The following is a 7,297-nucleotide window of genomic DNA, read 5'->3' as shown; positions in this document are numbered from 1 at the left end:
TATAATGTCTCTGTCATGTCTTCCAGAAGCCTTCTTAGCTAATATGTAATGGAAAGGCAATACCAAATATTAAGTTTAGGGCCCATCTATCATGGATCTACTTTTTTTTTTTTTTTCCCAATCAAAGAATAACATTAGTGGTGGCAAAGATAGCAATGCTTCTCTTGGCAGCTGGATGGAAACAAGCAGAAAGAGTTGGCTCTGGACCTACACATTTTGAAGAATTGCAGAGTAGATCATAAACCACCATTGCATTCATAAAGTACGGTTCATTAGATATTTGATGAAGAACTTCAAGGGGCATCTGTTTTCCCTTCCATGTTCTCTTTTCCCCACCCCTAGCCCCCATCACCATTAGAGATCATTTTGGAGTAAATTATGGCCTGTTCTCCAGCCTGATTATTCTGGGCCTGCTCAGCTTGGCTGCCTTCTTCCTCCTGCCAGCCTGCATTCTTCCATCTTAGATTCTTTGATCTAAACTCTGAGAGCACAGAAGCAGAAAGGAAGAGGAGGGACTCAAGCCAATTCATTATGCCTCTTGTTGGTGGTGCTGGTAAAAGGTTTGCTGGGAAAGGAGACAGGAATTACAGCCCTCCTAGGCTGAGGCAAAGGAGGATGGGTCCTGGCGCTGCCGTTCAGCACCACGTCATAGTTTAGAGACAAAAGCTCCTTCCCCTCAAACTTGCCTTAGTCATGTCTACTGAGAAAGCCTTTCCAGTGGGTTTCAGCTTTTTTCAGAATCGAATGATAATGATAATGGTTGAATTATAAGAGCACATGTTCAGTGAGTGAGTGCCAGGCACAGTGCAGAGTACTTCAGGTAAATTATCTCATTTAATCCCCACAAAGACCGTAGGGGTGAGTACAATTATGGTGCTTATTTTACAAGGCAGTAACTAACTTGCCCAAAGTCATGGTTCAGAGTGCCAGTGGAAACTATGAAGAGAAGAGCAACCTGTTCTCTAGTACAAGCAGCTCCATCATTTCGTGGGACTGCCCCACTGACGCCCTCTTCTCCCAAAGCATGGGAGCCAGTATGGATGTCACATTCTTTTCCAGCTTTGTAGGGGGATTCAGCAGGGCTCCTTCCAACCACTCTCCACCTGCTTGCTTGTGTAATTTCCCTGTGCTTATTGTGGTAGTTGCCTGCCCAGCAGAGCCTCTGTGGGTCCTTTCTCCAACCCTCAGACAGCTGATGAAGGCCCACTGAGGTAATACAGCACCCTAGTGGGTCACGTAGTTTTGTATCTAGACTGCCTGCCTCCATTGTTTATCCCCTCTGTGACCTTGCAAAGGTGCTTAACTTCTTTGCACCTCAGTTTCTTGAGGCTAATAATCATATCTACTGGCTAGAGCTGCTGTGAAGGTCAAATGCATGTAGAGCAGTGTCAAATATTTGGTAAAAATCTCAACAAACACTAGCTGTTATTATTTCCTACTATGTACTTGTCACTGTTCTGGGACTAAAGGGGCATGAAAAAGCCTGGGCTCAGAGAAATTTAAGGGTCTCCGGCAACCCTACATTCTCCTAGGTTGCTCTAACTTAACATTATTTTAGGCACATTACAAGTTAAATAGATTTTGGTGCACTGATTTGGGAATCTCACCTCTATTTATAAATGTGCTCTGGGGTTCAAGCAACTGACTTTCAAAAGACCCTTTGGAAAGCTCATTTACTGAGAGGAGCTGAGTAGACTGGAGACAAATAGCACTCATTTCCCACACTAATGATGAGGCTAGCAAGGGTCCCTGCTCACCCTGAGAGAGGGGCTTTCTCAGCCTGTGGAGGTCCCAAAGTGGTGGGCACCATGGGGATAAGAAATAAAAGGAAAGGGAAACCATTTCCTGTAATAGCACCCCCTGGGCAGGGACCATCAAACTGTGGTTGAGTAGTTTGTCTGCATTTGAGAAACTGCACTCTATCTTGGTTATAGAAAGGGTAAATCTCTGTTCCCATTCATTTCAAATGTTGGTTAAGCTAAATGGTATAATAGTTCATTGGGGGAATCCTCAATCTAGAAATCAAGAGTAAGGCTTTTGGAATTAAGGGGCCCTTGGTTGAAGCCCAGGCTCTACCACTCTATTAGCTGTGTGATTTAAGAGTCTTCATTTCCCCTTTGGTGAAATGTAGATAAGAGTGATACCTACTTCATGGGTTGTTAGAATGAGATAATGGGTGTAAATCACTTTTAGCATAATGCTGGCATGCAGGCAGCACTTAAATCATTGTAGCTATTATTATTTCATTTTTTTCTAAAGTTGCAAGGTCTCTGTTGATAGGACTTTTGAGAGAAAGGAAGCTGGGAAAGGGTCAGGGAAGACCAACAAAGGAATCATGCCCACCACCTGCCCATGACTGAGGTTCCTGGGACCAGTGATGTGAAGCTCCCACAAATGAAGCAGGTGACCACAAATGGAAGGGGCTCTCTCTCCCATAGTCAGGCGGGTTTTTGAGGTAGACACGTGGCTGCTAAGAATTTAACAAGTTTCTGGGTCGGTACCAGTATTCATGCATTACCAAACTAAGGGAAATTTTTTTTTTTGCATTTTTGCATTGGAATGTTGCACCATTGGAGGATATATGTCATCTAATTTAGGGAAATGCTGATATGACCAGTGGTTCCTCTAACTTTGTGCTACCTGTTCAGCAAATTCTGAAGTGTAGCCTTGTCACAGTAGTAAAGAAGTCATTGTTCCAACAAAATACATCAAGTTATTCCAACCCATTTAATAATTTGCACATTAGCTGTTTTGCTACATGGTAGTAAAGTAGATATGGTTAAGTTGTTGATTTCCCTATTGACCAATCATATTTTTAGTTGTTATCGTTGCTAGTTGCTTAGTATCTCTCTGTTCAGTATCAGAGTTGACACATGTTCCCACATTTTATTGTCACGTCTCCTGCTACTTACTAATACTATTGTTTTTTTTCTCTCCAAAGGGCATTCCTCAAATCCTAGCACCTACGGATCCTTGAGTCTCAGCAGCTCTTCCAGGTCAGCTACCTGGGAGTTGGAAAGCAAGAGTTGGCAGAGATCGAGTTTAAAATTAGCTATGATGGACATCACATTGGAAGTTAAAGGAAAGGTGGGAATGGTCTGTGAAGGAAGGCCTAGAGTATTGGCTTCCTGTGCCTGACAGGAAGTAAAGGAATGGGAAGGATTAGCATTAGGGAACAGAGAGGAAAAGCAGGATACAACTTAGAGAATTTACTGTTTCTAGAGACTTTGGGACCTTGAAATGACCATAGCAGTTCATGACTTAATGTTTCTATCTAGGCATCAGTTTTCTCATCTTCAGAGTGAAGACAACGATCTCTACCTCGTGGTGTTGTTGCAAGGGCGAAATTGGAGAAATGAGTGTAAAGCACTTCTTGCGGTAACTGGCATATTGTAAATGCCAATGAATGGCACCTATTTTTTCACAGTGTGCTCTTGTCCTGCCAAACAGGGCATATAAGCCCCTCAGTGGAAACTAAAAATCTGGCTAGAAAAAACAGTAAAGATTATATAAATTTGTTACCTTGATAAGAGACCAATTTATAGAGCATATATTCCCTTATGGCTGAATTTGGAATAAACTCTTCTAATCCATGGGCTCTTTTCCCTGTTCCTGGAAAAATTACGTTCTAAGCAGTTTCACTTCCCTGTGACATTTAATTAATAGAATCAGTAAAATGGTATTACAGTTCAGCTTAATTGAATAGCTTACAGTAATGTTTTGAGGACAGCTTTAAAGTGAAAGACAAAAAGGTAGTTTTAGTCTCTCTGCTTTTTTAAACAGGTGGTTCTCAAATACGTGCATCAGAACCAGCCAGCTGCAGAGCTTGTTGAAACACAAGATGACTGGATCCTACCTGCAGAGATTCTGGGGGCAAAGCTTGAAAATCCCCAATTTAAGCCAAGGCTGTACTTTCAGCCATGTTGGTACTGGGGCTAGAAGATCCTACTTGGCAATGGACTCTTAGATTTCCTTTTAGTTGGTTAAGCTATAGGTTATAGCTGCTTTATGTTAAGAACCTTTTTTCTGCCATCAAGAAAAGTTTTTAGTCCAGAAGGAGTACAGGAAATAATGGGCCCTTGAACATATTTTGAGGGCACCTATTAAAAAAAAGGTGTTGGTGTTATACCCTGATTAAGAGCTTGGACTTTGGAATTGGGAAGACAAAATATGAGACCTAGCTCTGCCACTTTTTGGCTCTCTGAGTTCCTCATCCATAAGTGGGGTCAAGGATACCTATCTTCTTGCCAGGTTTAAAGAAGGTAATGCATAAACATTGCTTAACAAGTGTTAGCAGTTTTTTTTCCAAGGGGGTGTAAAACTCAATTGTGCCTAAGACTGTGATTACTACTGTTCATATTTGTTCATTAGAACCCGCTAGAAAGTCTGAGCATAAGGTAGGTCCTTTTGCTCTGAGGTCTAGGGCAGTTAGACTCTGTCAGTCCAAGTAGAAAGGGATTTCCAAAGGAATCTCTCACAAGCTATTTGGTCTCTTCTAGACAATTTAGACTGAGGAGTTTTGTTCTCTAAAATGAAATATATGTAAAAAATTTTTAAAAATTAAATATAAAGAAAATAACCCCATCAACTACCTGCCAAACAGTACATGCCACTGAAGTTAATTAATGATTTAGGGTTTAGCATTCATTACTATTAAAACATGAACTACTTCACCTTGTTTAGAGCACCTTAGCGTGAAAGAAAGACCTTAGAGGTTATCTGGTTTAATCCTTTCATTTTACAGATGAGAAATCTGTGAGCCTGTGAGGTTAAGTGAGTAAGTTGCCTGAGGGTATGTAACTACCCATTTAATTTCTACTGGAGTTGATATCTAAATGCTCTCAGAAAGAATGGCTTATGATGAACTATTCTAAAACCACAATTACTTTAGTTTCCTGCAACATGTAATTGGTTTATCTCCAAACACCTTACATAAAAGGTGAATTCATTTAGCTTCTTTGGGTAACATTATGAAACAAATTTATCTGGAGGCATTCACCAGGAAGTTACATGGAATAAAGTTAGCCATTTTATAAGTGCATGAATGAAATTGGTTCATAACCACAACATAAGATTGGTAATACATACTTTAAAAAATTTCAGGTAACATGATCATGGATGTATTCTATGGTACGGACATTGGAGCTGCAATGTGTCATTTTTCCATATGTATAAGCATACTCTGGACTGGTTTCTGAGAAAAATCTTGACCCTTTACTAAGTGCTCCTTTCTGCAGAAACAGGTTCACTTTCTGTACAGATTTCAGTTGGTTAATTTTTGATAAAAATAATTTCAATTCATTTTCTACATGATTGGTTAAAGTATAGGATTTATAGTCCATATTCTCATCAGAGAATTTAGCTTCGAACATTCAGCTGCCAAACTTATGAAAAGATTGGTGATGAGAAACATATACGAAACTTTGCCTGAAGGTTGTGTAGTTCATTCATTATTTTAGAAATTCTGATAGCAACAACAATAATAGAAATTAAACATTTACTATGTGCTGATTACTGAGTCAAGCCCTTTCATGCATTATCTCATTTAATACTCACAACCAGTGTTTCTCCAACTTCAGCATGTATCAAATCACCTGAGGACTTGTTAAAACACAATTTTTTTCTGATTCAGTAGGAGTCAGAGAATTTACATTTCGAAAAAAAATCTCAGGTGGTGCTGATACTACTGGTTCTGGGACCATGTTTTGAAAATTACTGCTTACCACAAACCTAGGAAGTAGGTATTTCAGTCTATATTTTACAGGTGAAAAAACAAGAATTGAGGTTATGTAACTTGCTCAACACAGCTAATAATTGGCAGAGTTGGGATCTGAAAATTTGCTTCTTTGATTCCGAAGTCTATTTCTGTGCTAGATGGTTTTGCAATAAGACATTCTGTCTGGACAGAATAGTATTGACAATATTTTGTAGCCTAGAAATAGTATAGGACTTTATCACTCCCAACACTGCGGTTCAAATATGATTTAAAAAATTTATATGTTGTGAGATGGTTTTAATTGAAGCCAGACTGTTGGATAGAATAATATGGCCCCAAAGACGGAACTTACCATGGAGGCAGAAATAGACTAGACTGGTGAGCAGCTCTCCAACACCAAAGGCTACGGGATGAAGGGGAGTGTTGGTTCTAGATCTGCAAAGTGTCCAATAGTGGAGTTTGTCTTCTCCAGCCATCCTTGTTCAGGCTTGTTTTTGAAAGAATTGGCTGTGTGTGTGTATAAACTGGAAGAGCTCTTGTGCTTAGGGAATTGTGTTTGAGAGGCCCTCAACTGGGCCTAATAGGGAAGGAAGAAATAACCTCTTGTCATGCCACAGTGTTCTGACTTCCATCTTTATCTGAGGGAACAGTGAACCAGGCACTGGGGACTGCAGGTGGCACCGAAGGGGGCGTGTTGGTAGTTATCAAGAGGCACAGGTGTCCAGGTAAGATCCCCATCACCATGAGATTGCTGAGGCAGTGACCCTCTTAAGTTGTATCAGAGAGGAAAAGAGCTCTATCCTGTAACTGCTGTAAGACTTTGAGTCATAAAGAGCAACTTTATTGCCTGTAATTGAGCTATATTTATTAAACCAGCATTTCATACCTACTTCTGTAGAATGCTGCATCAGCGGCCAGCAGTGATCTTTTGATTTTAACCAACCTACATCCTACTAAGCACCAGCTTCACTGGACTGGCAATGTCCACAGAAAGTTTGCAGGGCTACTGGGATAGGAGTGTGAGATGAGGTGGAGGTCAAATCTGTTTAGGAATGAGGCTAGAAGGTGGCCCGAGTCCCATCTCCACCAGCAGAAGAGGAATAGCTTGTGGACATAAGTAAGTGTCCCTGGAGATTATTTGAGATCTGTATGGAAGGGGAATCCTCCATTTCCTAATGATCTGACAGGTGAAGCCTCAGTCATTGTATTTCAGGGTTTTAAAGTGAATCATTTTGTGCTCATTTGTACTTCCAGGTTGATGATAACTGCCAACACAACAGTTATGTTAACATTTAATCCTGAATCAGAGCAAGAGCTCTGGACTCTAATTCAGCTTTGGTGCTTGATGTCTTCACTGGCCTTCTGAGTAATCAGCATGATTCTCTCTACATGAACGGTCAATTTGAAATTTGATCATGCTTTCTTCTTGGCTTTGGCTGCTAGAACCGGAGTCAGATTTGCCACTTATGCATAGCAAATGAGCAAGACCTATCATGCATTACCAGCACTCATCCAAATGTGAAAATGACTTCGTATCTGGGACTTGGTTTGCTATGATTACTTAGTTGTTAACCCTGAACT

Source organism: Pteropus medius, unplaced genomic scaffold (assembly GCF_902729225.1).
Source record: "Pteropus medius unplaced genomic scaffold, Ma_sr-lr_union100, whole genome shotgun sequence".
Classification (NCBI taxonomy): domain Eukaryota; kingdom Metazoa; phylum Chordata; class Mammalia; order Chiroptera; family Pteropodidae; genus Pteropus; species Pteropus medius.
The sequence above is the reverse complement of the archived record's forward strand: the minus strand, read 5'-3'. Positions refer to the sequence as shown.